We start from the raw sequence: 20,434 nt of genomic DNA, 5'->3' as shown, positions 1-20,434 counted from the left end.
TTTTTGAGATAGACTTCATTTCCTTTGGATATATACTCAGAAATGGCATTGCTGGATCATATGGTAGTTGTATTTTTAATTTTTTAAGAAAATCATCCTGTTTTCCATGATGGCTGTACGAATTTACATTCCTTCAAACAGTGCATGAGGGTTCCCATTTCTCCACATCTTCACCAATAATTTTGTCTTTTTAATAAAAGCCATTCTAACAGGTGTGAGATAAATATCTCATTGCGGTTTCCATTTGCATTTCCATGATCATTCATTAGTGATAACCTTTTCATGTAACTTTTGACCATCTGTATGCCTTCTTTTGAGAGATGTCTATTTACTTCCTTTGCCCATTTTTAAATTGATTCATTTGCTTTTTTGCTATTGAATTATTTGAGTTTTTATATACTTTGGATATTAATTATCAGATACATGATTTGCAAATATTTTTTCCCATTCTGTAGATTATCTTTTCATTTTGTTGATGGTTTGCTTTGCTCTGCAGAAGCTTTTTAGTTTTATATAGTTCCACTTGTTGATGGTTGCTTTCATCGCCTGTGCTTTTTGGCGGTTTTTGGTCCAGAAAAATCTTTGCCAATACCAATGTCAAAGAGATTATTTCCTATATTTTATTCTAGGAGTTTTACAGTTTCAGGTCTAACATTTAAATCTTTAATTCAGTTTAGCTGATTTTTGTGTAGGGTGAAAGATAAGGGGCCAATTTCTTTCTTTGGCATCTGGATATCCATTTTCCCCAACAACATTTATTGAAAATACTATCTTTTCTCCAGTGTGTATTCTTGGCATCATTGCCAAAGACTAATTGAACGCATCTGTGGGAGGTTGTTTCTGGGCTGCCTATTCTGTTCCATTGGTCTATGAGTCAATTTTTATGGCAGTACCAGGTTGTTTTGATTACATACCTTTGTTTAAAATCAGGAAGTGTGATGCTTCCAGATTTATTGTTCTTTCTCAATATTGCTTTAGCCACTCAAGGTCTTTTGTGGTTCCATACAAATTTTAGGATTTTTCCATTTCTGTAAAAAATGCCATTGGAATTTTGATAGGAATCGCATTGTGTTGCTTTGGGTTGTATGGACATTTTAACAATATTAGCTCTTCCACTCTATGAACGTGGAATGCCTTTACATTTATTTGTTTCTTCTTTCATTTCTTTCATCATTGTCTTATAATTTTCAGTGTACAGGTCTTTCACCTCCTTGACCTAACATATTCCTAAGAGTTTTATTTTTTTTTATGCTATTGTAAATGGGATTGTTTTCTTAATTTCCCTTTCTGATAGTGTATAGAAAAAACTGACTTTTGCATGTTTATTTTGTATCCTGCAACTTTACTGAATTTGTTTATTAGCTGAAACCATTTTTTGATAGAGTCTTTAGGATTTCTCTCTGTATAAAAATATGTCATTTGCAAACTGAGACCATTTAAATTCCTCCTTTCCAGTTTGGATTCCTTTTACTTCTTTTCCTTGCCTAACTGCTCTGGCTAGGACTTCCAAGTACCATGTTGTTGAATAGAAGCTGCCAGAGTGGACATCCTTGTCTTTTTCCTGATCTTAGAGGAAAAGCTTTTAGCTTTTCACTGTTGAATACAATGTTAGCTATGGGTGTGTCATATATAGCCTTTATTGTGCTCAGTACATTTCTTCTATTCTAATCTGTTGAGAGTTTTTATCATGGAAGGATGCTTAATTTTATCAAGTGCCTTTTCTGCATTTATTGAGATGAGATGACCGTACGAGTTTTATCTTTCATTCAGTTAATGTGGTGTAACAAGTGTATTGATTTGTGTATGTTGTGTAACAAGTGTATTGATTTGTGTATGTTGAACCATCCTTGCATCCCAGAGATAAATTTTGCATGATCACGGTATGATCTTTTTAATGTGCTCTTGAATTTGGTTTGCCAATATTTTGTTGAGGATTTTTGCATTTCTGTTTATCATGTATATTGACCTGTAATTGTCTTTTCTGGTAATATCTTTATGATGTTTGTATCAGGGTAATTCTGATCTCCTAAAATAAGTTTGGAAGTGTTCCTTCCTCTTTGATTTTTTGGAAGAGTTTTAGAAGGATTGGCATTAATTTTTCTTTAAGTGTTTGGTAGAATTCACCAGCAAAACCATCTGATCTGGGCATTTGTTTGTTGGGACTTTTTTTATTACTGATTCAAACTTCTTGCTCATTATTGGTCTGTTCAATTTTCTTTTTTTTAATTCTTCATGATTCAGTCTAGAATCATAAGTTGCATATTTGTAGGATTTATCCATTTCTCCTAGGTTATTCAATTTATTGGTGTATAAATGTTCATAGTAGGCTCTCCTGACTGTATTTTGGTGGTGAAAGTTGTAATGTTATTTCCAGTCTCCAGAACCGAAAGAAAATAATTTTCTGTTGTTTAAAACATGCAGTATGTGGCATTTTGTTATGACAGCTTGAGCGGACTAATATAATTCTAAAGGGTATTTTGCCGGATATAGATTTCTGGGTAGAAAGTTTTTTTTTTTTTTTCTCTTTTATTTTCAGCCCCTTAAACATATCCTACTGTTTCTTGGCCTCTGTAGTTTTATAGTTTCTGGTGAAGAATTAGCAGTCCTTTAAATTGCTGCTCTCCTGTATGTAATGCAACAATGATGAAAGTCTACCTTAAAGTTTTTCTCTGTTTCTTTGCTAATTAGCATTTTGACTATGATATGGATAGATGTGGTTTTCTTTGTATCTATTCTATTTGGGAAATCTTCTTTAATTTGTAAATTTATGCCTCACATTAGTTTTAGGAAGTTTTAGGCTATTATTTCCTCAATTATTTATCTGCCCCATTATCTCTTCTCTTCCCAGAACTCCAAATAAGTGTATATTGGACAATTTGATATTATTTCTCAAGTCCATGAGTATTTATTCTTTCCATTTTTCTCTGTTCTTTAAATTGGATCATTTTTATTTATCAGTGTTCAAGTTCATAGATATTTTCTTCTTTTATTTCCTTAGGTGTATTCAGTGTTGTTTTTTTTTTTTTTTTGGTTTTTGTTTTTGGTATTGTTAAGTTATAGAATTTTCATTTGATTCTCTTTTATCGTTTCTACTTCTCGGCCAAAATCTCCTACCTTTTCATTCATTATGAGAATATTTAACTTTACCTGATTAAGCATAGTTATAATATCTTTAAAAATCCTTGCATATTCACTAAAACATCTGGATTATTTCAGGGTTGACATCTGTTGATTATCTTCTCTCTTGAGAATGTGTCAGATTTTCCCGATTCTTTGTGTTGGTTAATTTTAGATTGCAGGTATTATGCTGTGGATTCTGTTATATTTTTGCAAAGAGCACTGACTTTTGTTTGTTTGGTTTTTTTGTTGTTGTTGTTTTAACAGGCAATTAGCTTGACTGCACTGAAACTGTAAACTGTTTTTGAAGAGGCAGCTCAAATTTTAGTTTCTTTAAAATATTAAGCTGGAATTTGTCCTTATATTTGTTAAGCATCAGCTAGAGGTTTTGGCAGTTTGTTTACATAATTTGGGGCTTCCTCTTCTTAACGTTTTAATTTTCAAAGTTCTACCTCTTTACCTCTTTACCCCCTACTTTCTAACAGGTCTGGTTGTCCAAACTCTGTACTGCAATCCAGAAAGTCTATGATTTTCTATTGAAGTTTTAGCTGCCTCATGTGGCACTGATTTCATGAAGGCTGACTGACCTACACCACTAAATCAAGAAATTTACCCTTCTTCCAAGACTTGACTCTCTTCTAGAATCTCATGTTAGATTTTTAATCAAAAAAAAATTTTTTTTGGTTGGTTGGTTTATTTTTATTTTGTCCAGAATTTATAGTTATCTTTGGAACCACTGGTTTAGAAGATGCTTACTCTGCCATACCAGAAACATAATTTCTCTTTGTTCCAGATCTTAAATGACCCATTAATCCAAAGAATCCAGGTTCCTTTAAGTGCAGAATGGTATTTAGCAACAAATATATGGTGCTAGGTGTGCTCATAGCTTTTGAAGTATCACTGATTCCATGTCCTTTCAATGAACAACGTCATATATATATATATGAGAGAAAGAGAGAGAGAGAGAGAGAGAGAGAGAGGATGAGTTTACATTGACACCTGATAGCTGTTGTGTGCTGAAGAAGTGTGTCTCCCTCAGTTTCGTATGTTGAAGTCCTAATCCCTAGTCTCTCAGAATGGCACTGTATTTGGAGATCAGGACCTTAAAGAGGTAATGAAGAAAAAAGTTGTCATACAGATGAGCCCTAATCCAATTTGACTGGTGTCCTTAGAAGAGATTAGGACACAAACAGCCCACAGACTGAGGAGTGACCATGCTGTGAGGACACAGTGACAAAGCAGCCATCTGCAAGCTGAGGAGAGAGACCTCAGAAGACTTCAAACCTGCCTACACCTCAATCTTGAGGTACATTTCTATTGTTTAAGTCACCTGCTACACTATTTTTGTTATGGCAGCCCTAGGAGATTATTACAATACCATGAATTCTAAACCCAAACCACAGGGAGTATTCTAGTTTACTCCCTATCTACACCTGTAACTTACTTCTCTGACCATAAGTAACATGGCTCTCATCATCCTTAATATATTTATTTATTTGATCAATCTATCTATATGTAATTTACATTTCCACTTCCACTTCCTCTCTCACATAGATGACCTCCTGTCTCAGCTTGAGCTCTAACATCTTGCACTGACCCACAGCCCCATGTAGACACAGTCATCCCCTGTTCAGGCGATGACTCTCTGCTTCACATGGATACCTCCTCACTCTGCACAGACTCTCACACTCCATGTCAAGCAGCCCTCCTACGTAGAAGAATCCTCAAGTCACTTGGGCTTTGACACCCCATTCAAGACTACTATAACTCTCCCCTCCACACCCTTTCCATCACCAGTTTGGACACCTACTTTGCTATACCCTACCTAAGTCTGAAGACATAATTTTTTCTAGACAGAAACAGAACAGGGTAGGAAAGGAAAAGAAGTAAGGAAATTGATACATTCTCCTTTATATTATAGTCAACTGAACTGCTTTTTATTAGCATTTACAGCTCCAAACAAACTTAAACATTTAGTACAAAAAAAAGGTAGCCCGGAATTTTGTGATGAAAAGAAAACAATTGCAGTTTTATTAAATTAAAAGGTAGCAAAAGCCTAGAAAAATATTACTAAGCAGATGGCAGTCAGGGGTTAGAAAATAACATTCAGAGTCATACTTGTCAGATTGTGGAAAGGGTTGTATACATATTTCCAGATAGTATCTTGGAATAGTGATGCTTAGCTTTTCCTCATTTTCTTGTATAAAACCTTTCCCTTATCCAGTTAGCAATATCCACATTGCTTGGCAGAGAGGTAGAATTATTATAGTAGGAATGAAAATATAAAGAAACAGCCAATACTCTTTGATGTCTAAAATAGGCTTTTGAGACACAGAAGAGATGGCCTGAGGAAAGAAGAGCATACATTCTACATTATAACTGTAACACTGGACAGAGATGAGAAAGAAGCTGTAACTACCTCAGTTCTTACTCCTGGAAGATGGTGACCAGGACTGGAGAGCTGGGGATTGGAGTGGGCCACAGGGGTGAGACATGATGTTAGACAAGGTCAGAGCAGGGGACCACATAGAGAGGAACCAAATTAACATCAATGACTGCTCAGCACTGGGGCAGGCTGTGCCAGCAAACTTGGAGGAGCTAAGCCAGTGCCTGTAGATCATTTGTTAACCAACTTAGGGACCAGAATAAGTCATCTGGCTGTTGGGCTCCTCCTGTCTTCTCTCTGGATGTGGGTCTTCTACTGAAAGCTGTCTTGGGGAATGTCCACCAGATGAACACCTCCTTATGCCCTGAGACTATGTCAAACCTCTTCTACCTGCCCCATAAAAAACTATCTACTACATTTTCAATGAACAAGGGCACTCAAAAACTTCTAAAATTTGTGGTTTGGGTTCTTGATGCAGAGAGCTGTTGGGGATATAGAAAGCAAAGCCTCCAGGATCTGCACTCTATTTGGACTGTAGAATGTTAAAACCCACCTCTAATGTACCCTCAATATCTTATATCCAGGTAGAAGTCCAGAATCTGTTACTTTGAATAGCTCTATCTATTTACCTTTAAACAAGTCACTTTAACCTTCCCGAGTCACAGTTTCCTTATTTATATAACAAAGGTAATAATACCTAACTTTTAGGGTTATTGTTAGGAATAAATGAGATGGCCTGTTGTAACAAACCTGGCACATAGCAGATCTTTAGTAAAAATTATGACTTCTATCATGAAAAAAACTAATAATTGCTTCATTCTGTCGCAAAAGTGACCCTGTTCAAAGGACAATTAATAGCTAGTGAAAGACTTTCCCACTACTATTGTTAAAACATTCATGTTGAATTCATTCATTCATCAGATATTTATTATTACTGTGTGCCAGATACCTTAATAAGTATTTGGGACACAGTAGAATCAAGTCAAACATGATCCTTGTTCTATGGACCTTATAATACAGCAGGAGAACAGACATTAAACAATTAATCAGCAATAATTTAATTACAGTTGTTAGAAGTGTTGCAAAAGAGATAGACAAGGCTTTCAGCTTCCTACGTACAGCCCTTGGAACATTCCCCCTTTGGAGTCTTTAACTTCTCTGGAAGAAGTTTGACTTCCTGATTGGAGAGTGCAGATGGAGAGATTCTGAGACCACATGGAAAGACAGAAGGACCCAACTGAACCCGGTTTTCTGCTTTTCTCCAGCAAGGTGCCAAGCATTTCAGTAAAAACATCATGGCGCTGCCGACCAGACCACACATTCACTGCACACATATCTTCAATCAATATCATGTGGCAGCAAATCACCCAGCCAGGTCTAATTGAATTCCCCATCCAAAGTAGTAATATCTGATAAAATGGTGGTAGTGGTTGTTTTATCACTAAGGTCTGGCCTAGTGTGTTATGCAACAAAATATAAGATAGATTTTGAATTCTACTAAGGGTAAGAATTGTGTTCAATTCATAAAAATTTTAAATTACAGGCCATATTTATAGACATGATAAGAAAAATAAACAAATACATAAACAATTAAGAAAATTTACATTAGTCAGAGGTTTGCTTTATTGGAAAGAGTTGGGGAAATACAGTCTGTGTGGGACTGGGACCACTGTTGTAACTTTTTCTGAGATGAGTCTAATGTCGAGTTTCCTATCATTGAACAAGTCCTGTTGTATATCTGGCAGAGGTCACTTTCAAGTAAATACTGTCAAACAGAAAGTCTAGAGAGCAGGCTTGTTGAGACAGGGCAGGTTTTCTTCCACTGGCTCTGTGCAGTGCTGAATTGCTGACTTCAGAAAACATTCTTGCTGATAGGCATGTAGAGGAACCATATGATGACACACAAGAACAGTGTCAATAGCCTCACTATCCAACACTTATGCAATAAAATTCTAATCTTCACAATTTGGTTATTGGATTCTCTGTTGATCACAGTGCTCCATGTTCAGACAGTGTGTAGCTTGCTCCATGTTCTACATTGGTAGGTTTTATAGAAAGGGACTCAGCGTAGTAGCAAAGAAACAAGGGCATCAGGAGTCAGAACTAAACCTGTGATACAGCTCTGCTACTTCCTAGCTGTGTGGCTTTGGAAAAGTTACTGCAACTCAACTCTATCTATGGGTAACAGGCATTTTCTTTTTCAATATCCCAAAGATTTTTCCCTTCAGTCTTGCCTGTAATCTTGTAGCAGAGCTTTCAGAAAGTCAGTCTAAAATATAATTGTGTTTTAATAAATAGCAATTTTGTAATAATGTTTCCCTTTGCTTCTGAATGCTCATCTTGAGGGTTTAGCTTGCTTTTCAGTTGTATGAGTGTCTATTAAAGTGAAGGAAAAGCATTTTGCTTTTGAAAATAAAAGAGCCTCAGTTTTTTTCCCAAAGCTATTCAGCCGTTTAAAAACCCATTTAAATATTCACTAAGTAAAGTAACAAGAATCAAATGTTCATGGCACTTCATGAAGGTACAGTAGTCCCACCTTATCTGTGGTTTCACTTCCCAGGGTTTCAGTTACCAGCAGTAAACCATGGCACAAAAATATTAAATGGAAAATTCCAGAGACAAACAGTTTGTGAGCTTAAAATTGCACAGTGTTCTCAGTAGAGTGATGACATCTCATGCTGTCTAGTTCCATCTTGCCTGGGATGTGAACCAGCCCTTCGTCCAGCATATCCTACCTGATAGTCACTTAGTAGGCACCTCCGTTATCTGATTACCTATGGTAGTATGGCAGTGCTTGTGTTCAAGTACCCTTATTTTACTTAAAAGTTGCCCCAGTCACAAGAGGAGAGAGGCTAGCAATTTGAATATGCCAAAGAGAAGCTGTAAAGTGCTTCCTTTAAGTGAAAAGGTGAAAGTTCTGGACTTAATAAAAAAAGAAAACAACCATATGCTGAAGTTGCTAACATCTATGGTAAGAACAAATCCTCTATCCATGAAATTGTGAAGAAACAGAAATCCATGCTACTTTTGCCATTGTACCTCAAACTGCAAAAGTTATGACCACAGTGCATAATAACTGCTTGGGTAAGATGGAAAAGGCATTAAATTTGTACAAGATATTTTGAGGGAGAGAGAGACCACATTCACATAACTTATTACGGTATATTGTTATAATTGTTCTATTTTATTATTATTGTTGTTAATCTCTCACTATGCCTAATTCATAAATTAAACTTCATCATAAGTATGTATGTATAGGTAAAAACATTATATATAGAGATAAAATAATGTTTTTATATGTGTTTTTAAATATATATGACAGTACTATCCATGGTTTTAGGCATCCACCGGGGGTCTTGGAACGTATTCCCCACAGATAAGGGGGGACTACTATACTTCTGAATTAAGCTCACAGAATCATAGCTGGTTCATAGCCATTTTCGCACTGAGGTTTTAATACAGATTTTAGATTCTAAATGGCAGAAAAATTGACAGCTTGGGGAAGTATTTATTAATTATCATTTATTTCTAGCAGAAAATTTGGGTTATTTGTCTATAAAATACATAACATGAACTACTTGGTTTACTGCTACCCTAAAATGAAATCCTTAATGTATAATAATTTCATAAGACTTAAAAGAGTTGAAGTTATACAGTTAATTTTCTTAAACTACTATTTTATGAAGTGAAATCTGTGGTGAAATTTTACTATGATTTGATTTAAAGTATCAATGATTTTGCCTGTCCTGGGTTAAGGTAATTTTTTTTAAAGACAGTAATTCAATTATTTTAGATTATTTTTGTTATAGTTTAAAAAATAAAGTGTCTGGTAGTTGATGTTAATACTTTTTTATTGTACTCTGGAAATAGAAATATAACTGTTCCTTCAAATAATACATTTTATACCCACTGAGAATAAGGGTATATGTGGTATTTAAGTAAAATTTGCAAGCAATCAGTAACAAAGTGTTCTTAAAAATGAAGGCAATAATAAAGATTGCTAGATGTTATATTCAAGTTCTTTTGATAGAAAAATAAAATTTCAATCATAAGACTTTGATACATACTATTTTAATATTAAAGAAAAGAGAACAAAGAGACAAATGTCAAAAATACTTCAGATATTCAGATAAGGTTTATAAAGCGATCAAATCTGTTTGTAAAAGGCTCTTATTAATATTTGTCTTGTGCAATGATAAGTGAACAGGGTGTTCTGACACAATTGTTAAATCATTCTAGGAATATTTATATTAAGAATTTTACACATTTTGTCCATTTATTGTGCTGTGCTCGTCGATGCTTATATTCCTTGCTCAGGAGAGGTTAAGGGGATAGAGTTCCAAAAGATTTGAATTAGAAGTAATCCAGGGGCTAAAGTTGGGACAAAAAGTTACTTGGGACATTAGGAAGAATCATTACCATGAATAAATTATCTCTGACCTATGTATCAAGTTCAATTCCTGTGATGAAACAAATGGTTTTTCCACTTTGCCACATGCTTCTTCCTTCTTATTTCTTTTTGGATCCAAGAATGTATTTGATTTGTGGAAAATCTAGTGGCAAAGACATTTATACAAAATTGTTTGCAGTACCTTAGTTGCTAAAAGGTCTAACAGGAACCATTTTGTTAGAGAAGAAAACAATCTCCAGGTAATCTTGTTTTTTTGCTTCCCTCTCCAACTTCTATGGACTGTGTAAAGTATTCAAAAAGAGCAAGAAAAAAAAGACAACTATACATGGCAGGTACCACAATATACTCTATATTTCATTTCAACTAACATCTGTAGTCTGATATGTGGATTTTCTTCTATCCCATATTCCCCATTGAACATAAAATATTGTCGTACCAAGATTAAGAATAGAGAATGTTGGGCTCTTGTCCTAAAACTATTATTTGTCTATACACAGTTAAGTATAAATTTAAACCGGATAATAACAGGTCTTCTATGGCTCAAGTAATTTAAAAAATCAATTTATGAAAAAAAGTGCGTACCTACCCTTTACAAGATACAGTAATTTAGTTAATGAAGTATGATGACCTTAAAAGGAAAGCATTTTTCCCCAGGAAGTATGAGTCTATTCAAGAAGACCAGACATGAATACAAGCAGAATTTAAAATAATATAATAGGCAAAACATATAGAGCACAAAGTAGTGTGTGGTTGAATTGATAATTACGCTGACTCCAGTGAGCAGCCCCAGACTCCTGAGTATTTCCATCAGTTTTGAGTATTTAACCCTGTCTAGAGAGCAAAACTAAGTGCCTCTATCACATTCCCATATACAGTAGTCAAAACAAGAGATCCTTATCTTCTTAGTCCAAATTACCCCATACTCTGATGTACCTCTTCTGATCTGAACTCAACCTCTCAAAAAGAAAAGGAAAAGTCCTTCTCTTAAAACCCCACCACTTTGCCCTTTTGAACTCTAAATGCATAATCAGTGAGCTTATTTAAATTCTTAGTCTCTTCTCTGATTGTTCCCTTCACATCTGTGTTTTTATTGAAACTGAGCTGTCCCCTGAGGAAACTGCTTCTCTTCAAATGGAATCAAAGCTGTTCTTCTTTTCTCTCTCATCTCATATTCCTCAGGGCCAGGAGGAGAAGGGGACATCCTCCTTGCTCTACATTGATGGCTTCCAAAGATAACAACCTCTTCCTTCTGCCAACACCTTGCTCATCTGAAGCATGTGCTATCAGGTTACACCGCCCACTCCCTCACCTCATTGCTTTACCCACCAATCGCTTGTTAAACCCTCCATTCATTCAAAGATTTAGCTCTGCTTTATTTGCTCAAGAGTCCTTAGAATAATTATTTTTTGTTCTCACCAAAATCTCTAATCCACTACTTTCTTATTATTCACCAGTTCTCACCTGTCTTCACTTCCTGCATTGTGTAACAGAGATGTTATAAGCCATAGTAAGTAATACGATGGTATCGAAGTTAACATTTATTGAGTACTTTCTCAGTGCCAGGCATACTACTCAGTGTTTTACACTCAACTCCCTACAACCTTATGAGATACAGTCTATTATTATTCCCATTTCACAAGGTCAGTCGTTTAAATCACTTTTTATTTATTACTTTTTGCAAATGATTCTCAGTACCCATACCTGCTTCCTTTTCACCACTGTTCTACCCTGAATGGCCCTGACATTGGGGGAACCCAGGCATATGTCTTCTCCCTATGGCACCCAAACAGGCAAACATCGTGGGAATAAACAGTGCAACTATTTAGACTGATTTCACTTTCAATTAGTTTATGTTCTCAAGTGGGCAACTCTGGACTGCTGACCAGGGCTAACTTCCCACTCTTCAAGACAACTATTTCATCTCCCACACCTCCCTTTCCTCACTTCTCTCTCACCTGATGACTTCCCTTCAAACATCATTTAGAAGTAAGATGCCATCCAGAAAGGAAACTCCCTTATTTTCACACACATAAATTTGTGACCATAACTGCCCCTGAAGCTTTCTGACCTCCCTCTCCCCCGCACAGTGACAGACTCTTTGTTCTTCCAATAAAAAACTGGGCCTTGTGCTTCTGAACTAAATCCCAGCCCCATCTCAGCCTTTCAAAGATTTTAGTCCCTTCCTCCTTTGGAATTATTAACATTTCATCAAATCTATTAATAAAAACAGCATAAATTGTAGGTTGCATCATTATTTTGTGTACTTTATATTGTTTTCTTTAATTGTAGTAAAGCATACATAAATAAAATTTACCATTTTAACACTTACCATTTTTGAATGTACAATTCAGTGGCATTAAGTACATTCATATTGTTGTGCAACCATTACCACCATCACCTACAGAACTTTTATCATCCTTCCAAATTGAAACAATAACTCCTCACTCTCTGCCCCTACCCCAATCCTGGCCTTGGCAACCACTATTTTACTGTCTGTCTCTATAAATCTGACTGCTCTAGGTACCGTCTATAAGTGAAATCATACAATATTTGTCCTTTTGTGACTGGATTATTTCACCTAGCATAATGTCTTCTAGGGTCATCCATGTTGTAGCATGGGTCAGAATTTGCTTCCTTTCTTAAGACTGAATAACATTCCATTGCATGAAAATACCACATTTTGTTTATCTGTTCACCTACTGGTGGACATGATTCCACTTTTTGACTATTGTGAATAATGCTGCTATAAACATGGGTGAACAAATATCTATTCAACTCTCTGCTTTCAACTTTTTCAGTAACATACTTGGAAGTGGAATTGCTGGATCATATTCTATGTTTAATCTTTTAAGGAACCACCATACCACTTTCCATAGCACATGCAGAATTTCACCTATCCATCAGCAATGCACAAGTATTCTAATTTCTCCACATTCTTGTCAACACTTGTTCTTTTCTTTCTTTTCTTTTCTTCCTTTCTCTTTTCTTTTTTTGTAATAGCCTTTATGTACAATTTTAAGGAAAAAACTATATATGCTTAGACAGGAAATCTTATCAGAAAACTCCCAAACACTGGGACAACAAAGGCCTGCATCCTCAGTATAAGGATATGTGAAGACAAAAGTCCATTAGGCAGAAAGAGACAGCAATAGAATCAGTCAATCTCAACCTTGACACAGAATGTAAAGAAGAGAAAAAAAATTGGCCCAAGAATTGAACACAAGCCAGTCTTCAAGCAAGTTGCCAGTCTAAATTCATGCTACCACTGATATTTAAAGACCTCAAGTAAAAAATTTAACCTAAAGAGGAGTTTGGTGAATATGGACACGAGGTAACTCGTAGAAGCAAATGCAAATATTCTATACTTCAATTAATGGGTTATGAGACATGTTCATGAAATCATTAAAATGTGATCCTAGAATTGAAGAAATATGGTGTTTCTATTTAGCCAAATCATTTACAATGAAAATATAAACATGTTCTACGTCCTTCATCTTAAGAAAATACTGAATCTGAACCTCTCAAGTGTAAACCAAATTCTTTGATCCCCTTTGTTGATAAAATTTCTCCAAAAGTAATATCTACAAGGCTATATTCACTTAGGAGGTTGGGATTAACATATACACACTACTGTATACAAAACAGATAACCAACGAGGAGCTATTGTATAGCACAGGGAACTATACTCAATATTTTGTAATAACCTATAAGGGAAGAGAATCTGATATGCATATATATATATATATATATATATATATATATATATATATATACACAAACACATATCTGAATTTCTGGGCTGTATACCTGAAACTAACACAATATTGTAAATCAACTATACTTCAATTAAAAACAAAGTAAAAAAAAAGAAAATTAGAAAAAGTACACATGTAGGGACCTTTAAACTCCCAGTTATTTATCTTACTGTTGCAGAAATGTCCTTTAAATTTTCCAAAATGACCAATTTGGGGATTACAGAGTAGGAAGAAAGCTCCAAGATTAGTCTTGGCACCAGCAATAAGACAGAGAAGGAAAGACACAGAATTGAAAAGAGAAATCATGCAGGCTGCTTCCTGTGATGCATGAAGGTGGTAATAGGGAGCCATGGCTTAGCAGGAGTCAGCTTATGAAGTCACACTGACAGGAAGTCCAGACCTTCCACACACAACCACACTCCTAAATTCTTTTGAGCCTTTTGAACAAACAACTCTGCTTGAGTAGATGTCTACTTCTACTGTATTGCTTTTTTATGTGCAGAACATTTTTCTATTATGAAAAAGTTGCCAGAATACTTTAAAAGGTCACTTTCATGGTAGGGGTTGAGAGGTGGAGATGGAAAGGGTTTCAGTCATCAGTGGAAACTTAGACAAGTAGGCAGAGAAGGTGGGTCAAGCACAGAGGGCTTGATTGTTCACAGGGTTCAGAGCCTTCTACAGGAACTTAGAGGGAGGTCTAACAGAAGACTCTGAAGCATATCCTGTCTACTGAAGGATGTTGGAACTGCTGATAAAAAGCAAATGGGCTCCAGTGATGATGGTGCCTGCCACATGATCGCAAGTGAGACTGGACCCAGATGCTGGACCCAGATGCTGAAGAGAATAGGTAAAGAAATGAAGTCTCATCTAAAGAAAGGATCATCCTTATCTTAGCTAATGACTATGCTTCAGACAAATTCAACAGGTCCAAGACACACAGACATAAATGAGTTTCAGGGCCTAATCCCTTAACCCCTTAAGACAGGCATAAGAAGTTATTGATATATCAGTACTGGAAGGTTATATTTCTAATCTAGAGATAGATGACTACCATGCAGGTAAATACCTCTCCCACTAATGATACTCTAACCTATTTAACTTTTGACAGTTTTTCCCAAGCCGTAGATACTAGCTGGTAACCTGACCACTCAGACCCAAGTTTCTGACACCCATATCTGATATATTATGTCACTCATTGAATTGACTCCCCCCCTTTCCCATCCCATTTGTCCTACCTGTAAATATAGGTCCCATGACTGAGTCATAATTGTGAGTACTGTATATTGGAAAATCCATTTGCCTTTTTTGCATGTAGCTAGTATCTAAGCATCATCAATCATGATTTTAAAAAGCTCCATGAAGGTAGGGATGACACCTGTTTTGTTAGCCACATTATTCCCACCTGCAACATATTAATTCTCAGTGAACAACTGAATGAACGAACAAATGAATGAATCAGGCTGACAGCAGACACGATGCATATCTGATTACCTTTTCGACAGACATATTGACATAAGTCATGGATTCAATATTATTTGTATATTACGTACATCAGAAACACTCTTAATTAAATAGGACTCTATGGCCTTACCTGAGAACACAGCTGACAAGTAAAACATTGTTTCTACAGAGAATGTGTTCCTAACAGCTGGTCTGCAAATGAACTTTTAGGACACAAATTATCTGTCTGTTGGAGATGCCTGTCTTTAAATGTATTTATTGAATAATTTTTTCCTCATCTCAAAATTTTTCCCTCACAGGATGTGTCTTAATATGTTGCTCTGAGCTTTTTTCTTTCCTTTTGTTCCTTTTTTTCCTTTAAAAATGAATTCTCTGAAGGTCTTGGCCACATGCCAGTGCTGTATTCACAAGGATTAAGGATCAGCAGGGCTGCTGTGCAGCAATTCAGAAACTGAGTACATCCTGTGGATTGGCAGCACATAGCCTGCTATTGTGCAGGAGGCACCGGTGTTCCAGTAAAGGCATGTTAAATTTAGCAGCTGTCTTGTATTTGTCACTGGGGATAGGGTGGAGGCAGTTGGCTGTAATCTAGATCCATTTGGGAGTTTTACTTGAAAGTTTACTTTAAAGGATTCATCTGAAAGGGGAACATGTTTCACATATTCTTTTTTTCTGTAAATTGTAAAAACTTTGTGATAAAAACACACAGACACACTCATACAACATGTACTGCACACTGGTACTCTTTATGGTTAACATTTCCTTTGTTGTAAGGATTCTTTGTAATTCCATATAAACACTCAGGCCACTCAAAGGGAACCTATGGAGGCCATCACTCTGGTTATTTTTATTCATAATCTAAGTCTGTTTATAAAACAGAAATAAATCACTTTGGAAGGAAGTGGGAGAGGTCAACAAAGGAATTAACAGTGAATCATTTGTTTTGATGACATGCAGGGGGTTGTTCTTTTTCTAATAAACATTCATGCAGGTGGGTAATGACAGTTAAACTCGTTAATTTTATATTCCTTCCTTATCCCATCTATAGTCTAATTATGCTAACTGTGATAGAATCAAGGAAACTTCATGATGGAAGGAGCCTCGGAAATCATCTATCTAGATCAAGCCCCTATTCTTACAACAAAGAAAAGCTGAGCTACGAAGAAATGAGGAACAAACTAGAACAAAACAGTGATGGTATAAATGAGAACAGGACATTTGACTTCCAGTCCGGTGCTTATTTTACTGCTTACAATAATTTCTCACCACACGGGTATAATATAAAGCCCTTCTCTACACCCAGGTCTGAGACTGGGTTCTCTCTGTATTCTTGAAACTTGCAGATGCACGGGGAGTATTTCCAGAATCCTTTCTTATAGTCCCTTGCCAAGATTCCCAAAGGGATAGAAAAACATACCAACCCATAATGTCATCCTCCTGGAGCTCAAACCCTTGGCATTAAACCCTATATACAGAGTGAGGAGAGACAAGTGCCAAGGTAGAGGGAAATCAAACCCTAACCCTAACAAACAGCCCAAGTGTTAAACCTGTATTCTACTCTATGTATCACATAGTGAAAAGGTATTTATGAAACATAACAGTTTAGACACTTCTGCTTTACTCTAATTCTCAGGTTTTTAAATAGGGGTGAGCAGGCCTTCTACAAAAGGAGTATAATGAGAATGACTTCTGTCTTCAGGTGTGCAGAGGAATGAATGGGCAAAGCTGGTGGTGGTGGTGGAAACAGTCAACACCTTCCACACACTTAGATATCACATATTTATTTTATCTACTAATTAAAATCATTCAGAATCATAAGCTTCTGTTTTAGAACACATCTATTCCTGAAAAACAATTTTCATAGGATAAATACCTCAGTCTTTGGGGTAAATTTTTTGTCACATAATCTAACTTCAATGAGATAAATATTCAGTCTTCAAAGAAATTCAATAAGCTTGTGCTAATTATGAAGCCCCAGGGATCCAAAGATGAATAAGGCACATCCCTTGTCCTTATGAGGCATGATTTTCCTGACTCATCTGTAGTTTCTGTAGTATTACTTACTTTGGGTTTTTCTTTGAATCCAATCAATTTTTAACTTAGTTTTACCCTAAGTAGTAATGCCTGTAAAGTCAAGGGTTTCAAGTGAATCTTTCACTTTTCGTATCCTACATTAAAATACACACACAGCTATTAACATGAAATAGAATGCTCATTAATGCCTCATCTAGAATCACTCGTATACCACTAGTGTTACAGAAATAATATTTAGGTAAACATATTTCTTTTATTCCATAATACCATTGAAAGAAACACAACTGACACAGTAACGTCATTTAGGGGAGCAAAACAAAACGTTGCTATGTCAATTATACACATCAAATATAAGATGTAAATTCAGAAGCTACTAAATGAAAAAAATATGCATGTTAGAATCAATGAGATAGGATGATAGAAAAATGCATAGACCAGGTTTAGCAATACCACCAAAGAGTGAAAGAATTATTACAAAAACTAGCATTTCAATTTTAAGGGGAAGTAGAAAGAAGAAACATTAATGGGAATATGTAGTGCAAAGAAATCCTAGACGATACCTTACCCTAGGGACTTTGAAAAGGCAAGAGGGAAGATAGAGAGTACTGGGTACAGATAAGAGTGCTCTAGAATGTTGGGAAGGTGAAAAGAAAGTTTTATCTAAGACCTTGTAGGCCTGAATTCAAGAGTCAGTGATAAAGGTCATTCACTGTGTCCTTACTGACACTAGTCCTGTAGAATTGCTGAAGTTTCCTTATTATTTATTAAGCCAGGGATTTTGTGGGCTCCAACTACATTTTCAGTAAAGGGAGAATAAACTGTTTTTCTTGCTCTTAAAATGTGTTTTTTAGCAGCTGATTTCATTTTTTTCTTAGTTAGAATATTTGCGTCAATGGTATGGAAGTTAGGTAGGGCAGTTAGGCCTGAATATAGTCCCAGATTATGAAATATCTAAGGAAAAATAGTCTAGAGATGATCCATCAACCTTAAGTTTCTACTCAAACCTTTGGCTAAATCACCCATCTAATAATAAGTCTTTTTTTGTTGTTGCTTTGTTTTGGTTTTGCTCTTCCATTTTAAGGTTTTCATTTAAAAAATAATATAGATGGCGAAAAACTGAAAAATCCAGTGTGTTTTCCTCAGCTGAAAATGCTAGTAATCTTTAAGCAGGAAGACATTAGAAAAATCAAGCACCTTTAAATTTACTTTTGGAGTGAAAATTGAATGCATCTAAATAAAACAGAAATTCAAAGATCATAGCTTAAAGGACAGATTCTCATTTTTGTCTTAAACCTGAGCCAAGCCATTATCATAAGTTCCAAAGTCCAATAAATTTATTTAAAGCTCTAATTTATTTTACAGAATTTCAATTTGGAATCATCATTACTTCCATTTAGAGAAATACTTAGAAATCATTTTGAAAGGAAAATGTGATATGCTGAAATTCAGTAACCATATGGTTCATGATGAAAGTCATTCTGACTTTCAAAGGCTGAATGGCCTACCTATCTTTCATGTTGCTCTGTCCAGTAGTGTGTATGTGATTCCAGTAGTATGTGGTTCTTGAAGACACTGAAAAACATTTGCTTATCTGATACTTGCCGTAGATGACAGCAATAGATTGTTTTTTAACAAAAACCTGGACTATGTTTCCATCACTATAATGCATACTAAGCCAGCTAGGGTAGGACTTGACTTGTTTGCAAGAAGATAATCAAAGATATACACTATTTAGACTCTTAAAGCAAAAATATGAAATACTAAGTGAAATGTAATCAATTTGAAACCTTTTCTTATAAAAATAATTTAGAATAATCTTAAAGTCAATGTAACAAACCATAGGAAGGAAATGAATTAAGAGAAGGTTATTTAAGGATGATTTTTTAAATCAAAATTTATAAAAAATTGTTTCTCTGACTCAGAAGGATCAATCCAAGGTTAAAGTCCATGAATTATAAAAGAAACCATTAAAAGAACATTTGGGTTTCAACTACCTAGGTATTAAATATAAAAGATCAAGGGCTTCCCCGGTGGCGCAGTGGTTGAGAGGCCGCCTGCCGAGGGGTTAGTGCCCTGGTCCCGGGACGGCAGCCCGTGAGCCATGGCCACTGAGCCTGCGCGTCCGGAGCCTGTGCTCCGCAACGGGAGAGGCCACAACAGTGAGAGGCCCGTGTACCGCATAAATAAATAAATAAATAAATAAATAAATAAATAAATAAATAAATAAATAAATAAAAGATCAAGACTAAATAGTTCCTTAAGTAGCCCAAAATAACACACTGGTAAATCTCAGATCTATCTCCTGCCTAAGCAGACCTCTGACCCACAGCATGATGGTCCTCTTCCGATCTGCAGCAGTGGAGGAAGGGGTGCCGCGGGAAAGAGGATGCAGAGATGCTGAGTTCACCTGCCCCCCTACCAAGCCCTCCACTCCTTCTGGCAGAGTCTGGGGCAAGACAGTCTCTGTGTGTGTGAAAGGAACTCAAAGACATCTCTAGACAGCACCCTGTGGAATCACCATGGTTGGTGAGCAGACCTAAAGTCTGGGTGTCCCCAGTAGTGTGCTCCCTTCCCTGCCTCCAGCATATCTTGAACCCAGTTCATAGGTGGGATTTCTGCCCTGCCTCTGCCCCATGGTCGCAGTTCTGCTCCTGTTTCACTGGACCAAAATCAAGGTGTGGGCCAGGCTGCACTCCCTTTGGAAGCTCTAGGGGATAATCTGTTCCTGACCTTGTCTAGCTTCTGGTGGCTGCTGGTATTCTTTGATTTGAAGCCACACCTGTGCCTTCTGCTCTGTCTGTGTAAAATCTCCCTTTGTCTTCCTCTTACTGAGGATACATGCGATTGTATTTAGGGTCCACCTGATAATCCAGGATAATCTCCCCATCTCAAGATCCTTAATTTAATCACATCTGCAAAGGAGCCCCCCCCCCCACACACACACTTTGCCACATAAAGTAACAGTCACAGGCTCCAGGGATTAGGATGTAGGGGTCATTTTCCCACCTACCACAGTAGGTGATCAACAAAAAGGAATTTCCTTCTCACTCCTGCTGGAAATCATTCTCTGGCAATGTGCAGGGCTAAGAAGAATTTTGTACAGCTGGAGATTACCCTGGGCCCTATCGGAAGAAGTAGGATGCGTGCTTGTTGAATATGGGCTGTGCATGGGCACCATAACGTATCGCCTGGTTAGGAAGTACCTGTTAATATTTACATTTGACAGAAGGGAAACTGAGACCCAAAGAGCGAGTGGTCAATGAAGGAAAA

The 20,434-nt window shown here is 36.3% G+C and overlaps 1 long non-coding RNA gene across 4 annotated transcripts in view; it reads right to left on the bottom strand.

Moving 5' to 3' along the window:
* Positions 1-20,434, bottom strand: part of LOC137202980 (uncharacterized) — a 282,286-nt gene that overhangs the window by 140,472 nt on the left and 121,380 nt on the right. The window lies entirely within an intron of this gene.

This window comes from Pseudorca crassidens, chromosome 11, assembly GCF_039906515.1.
Source record: "Pseudorca crassidens isolate mPseCra1 chromosome 11, mPseCra1.hap1, whole genome shotgun sequence".
Lineage (NCBI taxonomy): Eukaryota > Metazoa > Chordata > Mammalia > Artiodactyla > Delphinidae > Pseudorca > Pseudorca crassidens.
The sequence above is the reverse complement of the archived record's forward strand: the minus strand, read 5'-3'. Positions and strand labels throughout refer to the sequence as shown.